We start from the raw sequence: 15,310 nt of genomic DNA, 5'->3' as shown, positions 1-15,310 counted from the left end.
CAATGCATAATCAAATGATTAATTTGTTGTCCGAGATGGGAGTAATTTCTATTTTTACGACAATAATTCGAGTGAACGCACTCGTGCCCTGGTTTCTCCAAGTGATTCCCACCAACAAAAAAAAGATTAAATCATTTCTTTGCAAAATACTTCGTGGTCATTAAATGATCGGTTTGAATTTCTGATTACATCTATCGGCTGGGAATTTTACACTTCTCAAACAAACGTTTTCTTTGAATTTTGATCATTTTAATAGATAGCTGGTTGGTAGAAAACAAATGAGAAAAAGTCAAGACAACAAAAGAACTCATCAATATTGTGATGTCCTTCAGTAATAATACCGTGAATTTGTATTTATTTTAAGCTTGGGAAAACGAAAAGGCAAATAATAAAAAGAAAAAAAAGACACAACAAACAAATAAACCAACTCATAAACAAAACCAGCAAAACCATAACAGAGCAAAACTAAAAAATCGGGCCGAGACGTATCAATAGTTGATGTATTAAATATAACACGGGAAGGAAAGGTCACAATAAAGAAATGCACTTTCTGAACGCGCTATCGCTGATTGCATAATGCTCCGGACAACGCGCGTGCAAAGCTGTGGGTGTCGTTTCATTTCCGACATGATTCTTGTTTCTGATATTTGTCATCAGAGAAACCGTGCAATCACAACACATCCGCGGCCCCTTTCAAGACGGTCAGGTTACTCAATCGGGAACCCAATCAGCCTACATATGTGCCGCCCCAAGGCCTACACGATTTACCAAAAGACACAAATGTTGCCAATGACATTGTGCTGATCATATCGCTGCTGTACGGCCGCATCTTTGCTGCCGGGCTTCGCGCCGCTAGATTGATGAGGTATTATACCCCCTTCACGTCCTTTGCTTCAAGGGTCCCCCTGCACTTTCAGGTGCTTAGGCATTGCCATGGGAATTAATTAAAAAGAGAAGGCAAGCACACAACCTGAGATATTGTACCGTTCTTACTGCGATTGTTGGTATTTTGTCCGCACAGTACAGCCAGGGGACGGTATTACTTAAGAGCAAATTGGGACATCTTTCTGCGGGGTACAATGGCTAGACATGAATAACACAGATGCTTCTTTGGGGGAAAAAATAATGTCTATATACGCTCTGTGATGGAGAAGAATCAGTGCACACAATGGGTTGAGAGGATAATTGCACGCGCGTCTTTCCACGGTGAAAACTGAATTTATGGGCCTTTCTCTGTAATCAAATAGTCCCCTTTGTTTGACTTTTCGAGCTCGCCATTTGCGTGGAATTGGAAAAACAGTTATCATTGAATGCTTGATAGATGGGTCTGGAGTTTTCAATCAGTCACCGGGTCTGCAATAGAACTCACGTCTAACAAATTAAAACCCACCACAGCATGAATCGAGGTAAATACATTTCATGGTGCATTTCCCCCAGTTGCTGTCCCACTTTCAGCGAGATGCTGTTAGTATATACCCGACCTTTGCAATCAAGATGTCCATTTTGAATTCATGAAAGAAAAACGAATGTTCTTCCATTTTGAATGGTCCAAAATCTGATTTCTTTCTTTTCAGATTAAATCTCGTCTTCTCTGATGATGTGATTTTGACGTTATTAAATGATGTCATCCCTGAGATACAACTAAGGATGCCTGGAAGGTTGTGCACCGGAGAGTTTTGATATTTGCGCAAAAAGAGCAGCCACCATACACAGGTCCCTTTTCCCAAAAGATAAATTAGTTCAGGAAGAATATCGGTGGTTTACAAGACAACCGCACAATAGACCTCGTAAAGCTGACGTCACAACTCTGGGCTGGTCTTTAATCCTCTGTGAAACGCATGACAATACACTTTGCGCTTTCAATGTCAGTGAATTTACGGTGACTGCTCTATGTTCCGACACCCCTATGTTCCGACAACCTGGATTGTGTTACTCCCGGTTAGGGTTAGGGTTAGGGTTAGGAATAGGGATATGTGCAGTCGGAACATAGGGGTGTCGGAACATAGAGGTGTAACCGAATTTACATTTCAAAAAGACAGCTGTCCTTAACGATGACGCGCCGTGAAAGTGGTATATATCATGCAACTGTTTCTCATTGGATATAATACATTGATATACATACTTGCATGGCTATAGGCGGGAAATAACTGCCACAAGGTAAATTACAGAAAAGTATACAAAATGCATAAATAAATAAATATAATTAACACAGAAAATGATCACTCTTGTACTGAAGTAAAGAAAAGGCAAACACATGCCATACTTAATATTCGTTTATTTGGTCCACCTAAAATCCAAGCTAGTTGTGTTGATTACAAATTGTTGATCGTAGATAAAGTTAGGCCTACAGTTGCCATCGTAAAGTTTTATAGATTTATTTGCCGAGTTAACCCCAACTGAAATTCGTCCAATTTTGTCAGGAGCAGAGTTTGATATCGAACTGGCTTATTGCTAAGATTCATAGCAATCACCAGTTACCATTTTCAACAACCCATGGGTCCCCTCTGAGCTGAACACGACTATCAATCTTTGCTGTGAATAAAAGACCCAGCGGATTTAGGCCTACTTGTACCGGATCAGACCGGAACGAGAGAGGCCTGCAATCCCTGTCTCGAGAATGTTTTCCTTTCTGGACCAAGTAATAAATGCGATGTATGTAAAGCCGTCCGCGGTTCGTCTTCACAGTGGTAATAAATGACGTTTGATTTAAGCCGGCCATTATGGACCCAATCGAGGGTACACGGTTAACGATCGCTTCGAAATGTCCCATCGATTTCCCAAGCTTTTTTTTTCAACCTTCTCTTATAAACCTTCGGCATCGCTTGTTTTTTCGTTTTACAGGACAAGGTTCAAAACATGAAAACGGCCGTCATTTCGCAAGTCCCAATTTCCCTGGAACTGGTATTTGATGACGTTCAGTAATTTGTGTCTGCCGAACCGTGTTTTCTAATTCTGATTTCAACACAGAATCATTGATTTTGTTCTTCCTTTGGAGAACACAGGCAACCATATTTCAACTTGGGTATAGATTTTTCCCGCCTTCCCCCCCCCCCCCACACATTATTGGCACACCTAAAAGTCTCCATAAATGCATTTCTCTTGGATGGCCACCCATGTGGGCGACGAAAACATGCCATGACCTGTCTCAAAACTTAATTTCCTCTTCACATTTTTATCACTTGGCGTCCTCGTTTCGCATTAATGTTATTATAAGTGTAGTCACCTTTCCCACCAAATTGGTGAAATAATGTAGTATTCTTTGTTTGTATTACTCTTCAAAGGAACCTTCTAAACTTTCGGGTCGGATATTTAAACTTCATTCTGGTCTCTGTAGAGGACAGACATTAGATATTTAGAAAAGTCAATTTGGTTGCTCCTCCATTGCGTACTCACTGTGAGTAAGTTGGTGATGGTGGTGGTGGTGGTGGTGGTTGTGGTGGTGGTGGTTGTTGTTGTTGTGGTTGTTGTGGTTGGTGTGGTTGTTGTGGTTGTTGTGGTTGTTGTGGTTGTTGTTGGTGGTGGTGGTGGTTGTTGTTGTTGTGGTTGTTGTGGTTGGTGTGGTTGGTGTGGTTGTTGTGGTTGTTGTGGTTGTTGTGGTTGTTGTGGTTGTTGTGGTTGTTGTGGTGGTTGTGGTGGTTGTGGTGGTTGTTGTTGGTGGTGGTGGTGGTGGTGGTGGTTGTGGAGGTGGTGGTGGTGCGTAAACCCAAAGGGTGTGTTAAACGACAAATGACGTGGTGTAGAACTACCTCAATTGTTCTTGAATTCGAGCAAAATGTTACAATGTGTGGCCAAAAAAAGTTGTAAAGTGTATAGTCAGTTACTTTTTCACCGACCTTGTGCCAGGAGTTGGTCGTCATTTTGCCATTTTTTAAACGATGTGCACCCTCCAATATGGAAACCACTGGCAACTCAACACATTACACCATAATCATCATTCGTTATCAGGTGTGCTCCGGGGAACACCTCTCAATTATATATTTTGATTGCTTGGTTTTCTTCGGGGGAACCAAAGTTTTGGTCGAGCTCTTTTGCGCAAAAGATCAAATCTTGGCTGCGCCATCGGTGTCAAAGGCTCAATGTTGACATAAAAAGTTAACCCCGATCACTGGCGTAAATCAGGACACCAAAACATCAAACAGTTCGTAGTATCGATGCAACAAAGGCTTTTGGAGGACTCTCTTTGACATTCCTACAAGATAGTGACCTAGTAAGCTAACAATAAACAATCCGGTCGAGGTCAGTGTTTGTAGGTCAGTTAAATTTAAATTTAATAAATTTTAAATTTAATTTACAGTTCTCGTAAAACCGGAGGCCCATCTTTGCGCATGCACCATTTAGTTACACACGTTGTCGTCGACGAGCAATTCTTTCTTCAGAATTGGACTCCGTTAGATGCTGTTTCGGCTCATGATTGAACTCCAAATTTCACGCAGCTACAAGTACGAACCGAAGACTCAAAAATACTTTCGTAAAAAAATTCATTAACATTGCCTTGAGCGCTTCACGTCCGTAACAATTTATTCCAAATGTACAACATTTCAGGGCACAAATGGCAGATCAACTTATTAGTTCAATTAACGTGTTTAATACGGCTCAAATGCAATTAGTGTGGCTGTGTACTGTACACCCCAGCCTGTGCAGGATTAATCAACCTGAAAATGACTCTCTCTGTTTTTCCACCTGGGATCGTGGAGGTAATTAAAATACCGACAGGCAAGTAGTCACTACAGGGTGAGTCAAAAAACACGAAACCCAAATGTCGGGACCATTGTTTCAGTGAAGTTCTGTATGTAACACTTTCAAAATCTAGCACATGAAAGCCCAATTCATAAACTTTCTTTGAGTATAAGAATCATTCAAATCACTTTTGTACTTTTCAAGTTACGGAATTTTAAACCTTTTTTTCTACTTTTAGGGTAAGTAGTGTATTTCATCTTAAAATGTTGCCTTGCTTTTTTAATGTCGTCTCTGTGCTTCAAGTGTATGACCAAAAAATTGAAAGCCTGAAAATTGAAATACAGCTTAATGAATTATAATAAATAACCTAACATGGTGCAGGCGCGGATCCGGGGGGGGGGGTTAACCCCCTCCCCCAGCTCTGTCCATTTTTTCTTATAGAAATGCCTTTAAATAATGCCCCCCCCCCGCTCTTACTACCAAAAAATTAAACTGGTAATGATGTCCGCCTGTGCCCAAAATACCGACAGAGCTTGCTTGGTTAGGGGGTATTTGTACACAATTCTATAACATAGTGTTAATAATCGTCGGATTTGAACAGCGCCCCATTAAAATTATGTTACGAGCCCCCCCCCCCCCACCCACCTATTGATTTTCGGAGGCCAAGTGTCTCAAGAAAATAAATTGCTGATGAATCCCCCCCCGCGTTGTTTGTGTGCTTCAAGTACATGGTCAAAAATTGAAAGCCTGAAAATTGAAATATACCTTTATGAATCATAATAAAATACCTAACATGGTGGTCCACACTGAAGCTTTCATTTATTTTTTAAAAGCGATGATATTTAAGTGTAATTTATCGTTTTGTATAGCTTTGCAAAATATTAATAAAACAAAATCAAGAGAGATTATGTATTAGTTTGCGTCATGGCTTCACCACCCACGACTTTAATTTAGCTGCAAGGAATCCAAAGTCCGACTCTTTCTTAATTCTTTTGTTTCATTTGGTTGGGAATTAAAACAGCTGTCTAAAAAAGGTTCCGCAGACAAGAAAAAGATTGGAGGATGGGAGATTTACTCCCCCCGAGAGATTTTTCATCTTGTACCAACGGAAGCATGAAGTGACATATGGTAGCGTAATTTTGACAATCTTAAGTGAAAAGCCTCTTCTTATCTTAGAGATAACGTCATTAGAATGACGAGGAGGAAACGGCATTAACTTCTCTTCGGTTATTAAAGCTGGCGGATATTTTAGCTGAAAACTCCGTACTAAGCCCCTTACAGTAGGTATTCCATCTGGAAAGTTCAAGGAGGAGTTTTGAAAGTCTGCAAAGTTTCTTTGTTTCCTGTTTCAAAAGATAACTGGAAGTGTTTTATTTTGTCCTGACGATTCGGTTTTTTAGCCTGAGGCAATCGTCGCCTAGTGTGTTTTTAGCATTGAAGTTTAACATCCGAACAAACCAACATCTATTTGAATCGATTATATCCGGAGAGGGTTTTACACTCAGAGTATGAACATGAAAATTGTTTGTCTCTGAATAGGATTCAGGTAAAACATCAAATGCAGTATGTCATAACAAAATATTGACAATTATGTTAAAAGCAGTTTCTTAGCATTGCAAGTTGCGCATGATCACTGATCCACAGATTTCCTGCCAAACTCAATGGATTCTACAGACGGAAACGTGACCAGTGCACACTGGCGAGGCCCCCTTCAATGGAGAAAGCATTGTGCACGCTGATGTACAAAGCAAATGTCCCGTGACGAAAAGCCAGCACAATGCTTTCGCCATCGAAGGGGGCCATCGCGATAGAGCGTGCTCGGCTTTGTCTATAGGAGGTGGAACAAGGAGAGGACTCCCTATACTCTGTATACGCAAACACTTTGTTTGTTTGATCTGGAACACGGTACCCTGTGGAGACATGTGCACAATAGGGAACAAAAGATTAAATACGTCTCCACAGGGCAATTTCTATAGGTGAATCACAAGGTTATCACGAAATAGATATAGGGATTTTACTCAAAAACTAGTAATTTCTAAGGTATGTTGATCCGTCGCGAATTGAAGTATTTTATGTAAGGGATATTAAGTCCGAATATCAGCCCAGGAAATTATTTCTGGTAAAAAAAGGAGCATTTGGAAAGAACACTTTCAAACTAGAAAACTTTAGTACATGAGAACAAAGAAATGACTCAACAAGGATACAAATTTCAGCACGTCTGTTTACACCATGTTTACGGACACCAATGAGCCTTCGCCTTTCGTCTATTGCAACCGGTCGTGGATAAATCGAACAACCAAAACTTATGTGAACTATTCAGTCCAAAATTGGGAATTGATTTTCTTTCCCAAGTTTGACCGATATAGTATTTACTGCTCACTGCAGGCTTAGCTGGTAACATTGTATTTGTCAGTGTAATTATTTTAAGCCAACTGTTCCGGACGATATTTTACATTACTTTTCGAATTTTCTTGAACCTTTATAGAAAAAAAATTAGGAAAATGAACTGATCGGTAATATAATAGGAGGAATGATCGATTTTTTCTATGAAAAGTATTAAAAACAAAAAATACAGCATGGAAATTCACTGAGTGCACAGGTCAAAAGTCGCAGATTTTTCTTTCCGTTCTGCACGTCAATTTATGCGATTGACCATTTTTGTGGGACAATTAAAACGACCAAATCCCTCGGACACGAACCGCTCATCACCCCCAAAACGAAATTGCAGCTGAAGAGCCTACATGTCTGAGTCCAGATTGGAAGCTTTCTTTGTAATATCCCGCTTTAGTTCAACCGGATCTCTCACAGTCAGAAATCTGCGTGAGATACAACCCACACGATGCGACAACCAGCGTCAGTCCGTGAAACCATGGAGCTTCACCCGCCGCGGGCAGTTTTCCCCAAAGATTAGAAGCCAATTTTGCCGGTCTAAAGCGAGTGTAATTGAGTAGACACCTTGTTGCTAGTTAGTTCACAACCTTTCTTTTTTTTAATAAGATGAAACGATATACACGAGTCGATCAATGCGCAGAACAGAAGTCAATGCCTTCGGGGGGTTTCTGTGGGTTTCTTCACTTTCATCGGATAAGTTTCGGCACATTGTAAAAATAAAATGTGCGTGCGTACCATAGCGTTTATATCCTTTCATAGAAGTATTTTTGTTTCTTCTGCTCCAGGCTATTTTTGCATTTTTGTATGATTCATCCGTAGATGCAAATGGAGTGCTGTGTATTGCTATTTATACCCGCGAGATTGACGTAACGTATATTTCAAAATATAGCTCTGGTTTTTTTTTATAAAGGTCTTAAGAAAACACGGAAAGATATCACAAGTGTCAAGTGCCATTTGGTTTGGGATGGAAGGACTGAAGATGGGAAATGACATTGTTTTGCCAACGTGTCGCAACTTTTCACTTATCCGAATTTGATTTTTGCCCATTGCAAGGCGCGCCATAATTAAGAGATAGCTTGCAAGTGTAAAGCTAAAACCATTGCGTGTTGTCACTATAGGTTGCCTATATTGTGGCATTTGCGTTTGTTTTTGTATGCGGTGTCTGGGGTAAAAACAGAATCAATTCGTCGCGGGGCGAGCATGGCGTGAGTTACGAAAACACAATTTTATTTTAATCAAACTGTGACGATCTTAACGAGACAACATGCAGTATCACATTTCAAATTAATATTAACAATCAGAAAGGAATTGAATATAAAGTAAGCACTGGGGACGAGGTTGACCAAGGACCATGCCTTTACAAGGATGAGGAACAATGAAAGAGGGAAATCTTGCAACAAGGAGAAGGCTGTGAGGGAAAGACTGAACAAAATTGGGTAATGATATTCTTCAAATCTCCAATATCTCAGCGTCTGGACGGCCAAGAACAAAAGCATACATATAAAGACCTTCCTATGCAAGCCTGTACTTACGATTGATCTCCATGTGCGCTTATCCCTTAAGGCCGACGCGAAGCGCTGCTCGGCCTGCTCCTCAATGTTCAATCACAAACGCATTTACGGACAAGCTTAAAAAGAAGTATACCTTACCTTGAAAATATTTGGCTCATACCCAATCATCTTCCTGATTTGGTGTCGAGCTGTGAGAAAGCTTTAGTAGAGCTATAGGGTGGGGTAGGGGAAGCATGGCCCCAAACGTACACAAGTGTGTAAACACCTTCAATCGTAGACCCCCTATTGTCCCTCTTTTGTTTGTCCCCTAACTTTTTAGGAAGACCTCCCATATGTTTTGCACACGATTGTCAATTGTGGACTTTTGGGAATGGACCCTATTGTCCTCTATTGTTCAACGTCCCCTACTGAATGGAAAACAAACCTGCGAGAGCTAACTCCCACCCCCCCCTCAAAATTACAAGAGGACAGCGAAAGAAGCTTTGGATTGTTTTGCAATCCATTGAATTCCACCTCCAGAAAGTGATTCCAGGCACCACCTCTGCAATGTTTACCCCTTTTGATTTCTCCCAGGAAGAACAGTAAATTACAAGATCAATTATGTAGTAAATGTTAGCTGGGTTAGAGTTGTCGAACGGATCTGTTCGGCTTGAAACATTCAGGTCGAACATCGGTACGGTGAAGATGGCCATCTATCACAGCGAAGGTAATTAGGCATATCAATAGACTTTTAATTTAAACCAAGAGCTATTTATAACTACGTCCGAAATGGCGCTATCAATTAAAACAGATTTTCAGTGAGTGCACGGCAAGAGCGCGCAGGCTTCGGTTTTTGAGAACATGTTCTTGATTAACCATTTCCGCGTAATTTTGGTTATCGCTGGAACGTTTCATGAAAGAATGTAATCCAACCAAAAAGGAATGGAATTAAACGCTTTTTTATTTAAAGCCTGGGAAACGACACATTCTAAGGAATCCATTGGAAAGTACTTCCAACCATCATAACAAAAAGTCAACCATTTGCGTGAAACGCTTGATAAATCAAAACGGAGAATGCCGTTAATTAAGAGACGGTTAAAATGTAGTTTAACTGTCCTAATAAAAAATGAACATTTCGTTTCTGTCTCAGTATTTCGAAAAAAAGTCAGTTTTTTCAACGATGGCCAGCCGACTGGAAGTCAGCTTTTTTTGAAAATGACAGCACACCAGGTGCCACGATTTCACAGGATGCTTGAGACTATCATTCACTTACAGTCAAGAAAGGTATTTCATAATATTTTGGTAGTGTTGTTTTTTTGATGTTTTCAAATGTTGTATATTACCTTTAATCCAGGCATTCAACACGAAAGTAAAATCATTCAATGCATATTATATGAGCAGTACACAATTAACAGTCCTCAAAACCTCACGGTCAACCTAAAATGTCTCACTGTTATGTTACAACCTCATTGATTAAAATGAGAGGTGATGAATTGGAGCAACACATCTATAGAATGAACACGACAGTTATACGAACAGGCCGACATTAGGGATTGCGTTTTCGGCCAATTGGTGCCCCGTGCGTTTTTCCCTATTGCGGGGTTTAAACCCAACATTTTGTCTTCAATGTCGTCCTTCCACGGTTTCTTCGGGCTTGCGAGCTATACATGTACACTCATGGGGGCGCTTCGTTCGGGGGAAGCCTTGGTAACACAAACACAACAGACAACGATGAAGCAAATTGTCGAAGGAAACATGGATAAAGCTCCATAGACATTACTTTTTAAAACCTAAAGCAATACCAACAACAGCGGTACGACAATGAAACCCACTGGGGACGGGAGATTACGAGATTTTCATTCAATGTTGCTTTTTGTTCGTCACAATTTAAAGTAACATTGAAAATTTGGTGCATAACAGTAAACGCTGTAATGCTAAGTAAATAATCTTTTCAAACCCAAAAAAGCAGACTGCTTAGAAATCAGTCACCAAGGGTTTCAGGACATAGCGGGTTGTTTTGATGCCAAACTTGAGCACATTCTAGAATAACATTCGCATAGCTCAGCCTTCAGGGCGCGTTATTCGCTATACAAGCTAAAAAGCACTCCGTGAGCGCAAACCTCCGCCAAGGCTAAACAAGTCCCCGCCATATTGTCAGTACACCCAAAAGAAATACTCGCATAAATGGTTAAGAATTTTTAAAAATAATCCTGGATCCAGACCCAGCTCCGGATCACTTCTAAAATGTAATCGATTTGTACTTGTACCAAGGACCATCCCTAAACACACGCAAATCCGTCCATAACTTTGTGAGTTATCTAGTTAACAGACAAACCAACGACGATGAAAACATAACCTCCTTGACGGAGGTAATAACAGACCAAGGAACACGTGAAAACTTTCAACCTGCCAGCTTCCTTTCAGCAATTCCGATATACATGTACATACCATCCACCAACCATATGTAAGTTCGAAACACGAAAGAACTACGGGGTATCTCTTCAACTTGACAAATTGGCGGGTGGCGGGCAGCCGACCGCGCCATCACGACCGCTTAAACCAAATATTTAGTCTGTTTTCCCCGCGAAAGTTTCTTTCCTCCGCCGTGCGAGATATCATTCTCTACACGAGGGAGCCAATTAATGCGGCTGTTATTAGCACAGACATGTTGCTTAGCACGGAGAACGCGCACACTCTTGTTTTACCACACTCCCGAGGACATTGCTTTGTGTTTTTCCCATTGTCCCTGTAATATAACATTCTCCCATAGACTAAGCACACAAACCTACCACAGAGGACTGTTTTGAAAAAAAAATACCCAACTCCCAAGGACTGAAAGGATCTGGTGTTCCCCCTTTGTGTGTTGGTCCTCGGGGGATATGTTAAACAAGTACATTACGACACCCGCAAAAAACAAGCAACCAAAAACATAAACTAACAAGGTAACCAGCCTAATCTTTCACGCGATGTTTAATTGCTAGCTTTACATCATGAATTTGCTTAGCTTTATTTCCACTCGGGCGGCACCGTCAAATTAAGGCCCAGGACGAACCTCCCGAATCACACTGTTAATTGAGAAATGCGCATGCACATCATGACAGCTTGTGCTCGGCATTATCATCAGTCTGCGCGTCTATACACACAGTGAGAAGTATTGCTTCCTCAGCATGCGAGTTGCATCCCGCTGAGAACAATAATTTATAACTGATGACTGATTACCGTAACCGTGTCTTCTTCAAGGACGAACGGGAAATATCCACCCAACCAGGCCACGGACACACATTAATTTTGCCATTCAACGGCACTGGAAAGTCTTGATTTATTTATAATTTGGTGGGTTTGTTTGCGTGCTGAATATTTCAAATCGTTTCGGTGCTGGCGCATATAAATGTACGAGATTTTGACAGCCTCTCGAGAATTTGAAGCTGTTTTGAAAACTTGGCTTAGGAAACACTTTTGGAGGGACAACAGTGTTTTATTTAAGGAAGAAAACAATTTTTATTGAAAATCACTACCTACACTCTGGACTCTGGATTTTTTAATGGGGGGAAGGGGTGTAAATACTCTTTTCAAAATGTCTCCGAGAATATTGATTTACTGCTGGAAAATAAGATGGGAGTGTTTTCTGTAGCTTGAGGTTTTCGATATAACTGAGTCATAGATCTTATAGAGTGAGCCGGTAGTCCCGAAAGACGTCTTCGCACTTGCAGCATTACAGAAGTAAATATCAATGCCCTCCTATGTGTCGTAACTCTTTTCAGATTGATGTGAAATGCGAAAGAGAATGAAGTTTTCTGCATGCTCGTTTGTCAGTGAATTTCTGATTCTTTACAGCTACAAGCCTATGGGTATATACATGGTGAAGATTACACAGCATGCTAATCTGATGAAAACCAACAAGAAAAGCTAGAATCAAGAATCAACACACCTTGGAAATTCCTAGTTTTTGAGTAAAATCCATATATCTATTTCGTGATAACCTTGTGGAGACGTATTCACCTATAGAAATTGGTGGAGACGTATTCAATCTTTTGTTCCCTATGATACCCATGTCTCCACAGGGTACCGTGTAACAGATCAGCTAAACAATTCTATATTCTTGTCTTGTTATTGCTTCATCTATTCGCTGTGGTTTTCACTATCGATTTGGTTCCTGCCCTCAATGCACGTGTGTGTCCTCTATTTACACCATAAAAAAACGCGGCTTGTATGTTGTGATTTGGCTTGTTATGTTGTGAGCACCCGAGAATGGACAGTTGTTTACAGGTTACTGTCGTAAACGTCATAGCGTTGACTGTGAACCAGTTTTCAATTTAAAATGGCAACACGACCAGGGAATGATGTGAACGATTCAAGCAGCAAGAAACAACCCAGCTGAAGGTTTTCAACAAACAAAAGTATAAAAAAAAAACAATTTTATTTTGTGAAAAGGACGAAAATAGAAATTTATCAAACAAAATCGCTATAACCACTGTGGTAAAATGTTCCGACTGCACAAAAATAAGCATAGGTATTTTTTTTTCAGTTTGAAATCTCTGAGGTTTTCCTCCTACGCTTGAAAACACACAATATTTGGTATCACTGTCTGCTCTCGAAGGATGTGCGCTCACATCGTTGAGATTAAATTCACAAAAGGTCCTTGGCAGAGAAGAAGAGCTTAAAGAATATTAAATTGAACCGAATAAAGTGTCCTTTGCAAAATAATACAGGTCAACCCGACCTGTGTTTTCTATATAAAGTCCTTGTCAGGGACACTGTGCCGCTTCCCAAGCAAATAAACACTGCAAATACCAAACTGTCTTTGGAGATGCTTTGCCAAAAATGTGAACCTAATGAAATGGGCCTGTACAGTTGATTGCAGGGAAGAGGTGAAAAGATCTTTCAGGAATAATTCCCAACATGCGCAAATGTCAAGCAGGACCGTGACAGACGATCGAGGGGAGGGATTGGCGTAGTGATACTTCAATCTCGGTGACCCAGGTTCGAGTCAAACCATGGGCCAAGTCGTGCGGATTTGGATTTATCCCTCGGATATCTTGTCCGCCTCTAATCTGAACATTTCTGAAACATGAAAAATTGTCTTCACCATCTTCTTTATCTCTTCTTATTCAGGCTACGGTGCATGTGTTATTTGTGAGAACGTTAATTCCTGTTAATGAGCCCTCCAGGAGACATTTTTCGTCATAAGTTATACCTTAGGGGGACATTTCAGTGTCTCCCTAATGTCACAAGTCCTATCTAGAGACAACATTTTAATGTCGCAAATAGGCTAGATCGATTGCTTATGGTCCAGAATGTGAATATACCAGAATTCGCGGGAGTAGGATAAGGGAAATTGGGGTTAGGGGTGATTAAAGTTGGGCAAATTTTGCGCACAGCCCTATAGGAATGTCCCCCTAAGGTACCATTCCCCGTAATGACATTTATTGCTGTCATCAACATACAGAAGTAAAGTATTAATGAATTAATATCCGAGAGCAACTCATAGTGCGTTCATTCACAAACTTCTTTACAAATAACCGACATTTTTTTATGCTTATTAAAGCTATTACATGGAACATACAGTAAAGTCGTGAGCTTTCATTCATGTAAATCTCGATATTGTTCAAATCTACAAAGTTGATTGCAACAAAAATACAATGCCATTAGATGATAATAGGATTTCGATGGGGTTTGGGTGCAGGATTGGTTACCGGTCTTTTTTGGTACTGGTAAAAGAAAAAACAGTGTTTATATTTAAGTTAGTATGACATTTTGAATATATAATCCTTGATATTAGGGTTTGTTCGATTCACCGACGTTATTGTTATAAGAACAGTTTGCTCGGCTCAGGGTGATAGGATGGGAATCGAACCAAGGACCATGTTCTTTATTGTGTACAGATATATCTTAAATCACCCCGGCCGATTTCGAATCCGATATGTTCGCGGGTGCTGAAATTAATGACTTCACACGTCGGCGAAGGGCACAATTCAATTTGGAAACGCTCAGCAGTGTTTGTTCTAGTACCCGAAGATAAATATTCTGGCGTGATGCCTGGTGGTCAGAGAATATGTTGACCCGATTTTTTGCAATCGAATCAACCGAAATCTTTGCGAGACTCTAAGCAAATGTTTAAGAGCAGAGATCGAAGTCGGTGAGATCAGTCACTACGTGTCAGCGTTTGCTAAGTATCAAATGGCCACTCCATCTCGTGGGAGAGTATTTTAGCCATGACCCATAAATATCAAAAGCGAGACGTACAAACTTGTTAAGCGAGAGGCAAAATAAGATACAGGGTATAGGCAAACATATGGTGCGGCTCGTGCTGCCAAAAGCATCTCGGTCCATTAAACGAATCCAGCGCGCACAGGCCATACGCACACAGGCCATATACACGAGGCTAGAAAAAGAAACCAGAATCTTACCTTCTGTCGTGCAATCAGGCGTTTCTCCCAAGCACCATGATTAGTTAGTGTGTTCCAGCAAGTGTCGTGGCCAGCCACTCGTGGAAACTTTATAACCGCGCCGTGGGTCGGCGTTTTCCTTTCCGACGTGCAGTTGGTGTTTAATCATGTGATGAGACGCCGGGTGGTTTGGCAACCGCTTTTGTTTAGCAGTAGAAAAAGCTGCGTAGGCCCACCCATGCGCACGGGCAATCAAGACGTCAACTACTTGGTTATTATTATTATTTTCCCGCGACGACAACGGCTGGCAGGGATTGGGGCGTGCTGTGGTTGTTTTCTCCCAATTGAGACATTCTCATCACTGTT

The 15,310-nt window shown here is 40.8% G+C and overlaps 1 long non-coding RNA gene across 1 annotated transcript in view; it reads right to left on the bottom strand.

Moving 5' to 3' along the window:
- The window catches only part of LOC119735974, a 45,132-nt gene extending 30,072 nt beyond the window's left edge, over positions 1-15,060 (bottom strand). The window contains exon 1 of the long non-coding RNA XR_005272246.1: positions 14,966-15,060. This is a non-coding gene — a long non-coding RNA (uncharacterized LOC119735974). The remainder of the gene's footprint in view (positions 1-14,965) is intronic.
- Positions 15,061-15,310: the final 250 nt, after the last annotated feature.

Source organism: Patiria miniata, unplaced genomic scaffold (genome assembly GCF_015706575.1).
Source record: "Patiria miniata isolate m_02_andy unplaced genomic scaffold, ASM1570657v1 HiC_scaffold_29, whole genome shotgun sequence".
In the NCBI taxonomy this organism is placed as follows: domain Eukaryota; kingdom Metazoa; phylum Echinodermata; class Asteroidea; order Valvatida; family Asterinidae; genus Patiria; species Patiria miniata.
Note: the sequence above shows the minus strand (reverse complement) of the source record. Positions and strands in the feature narration are given on the sequence as shown.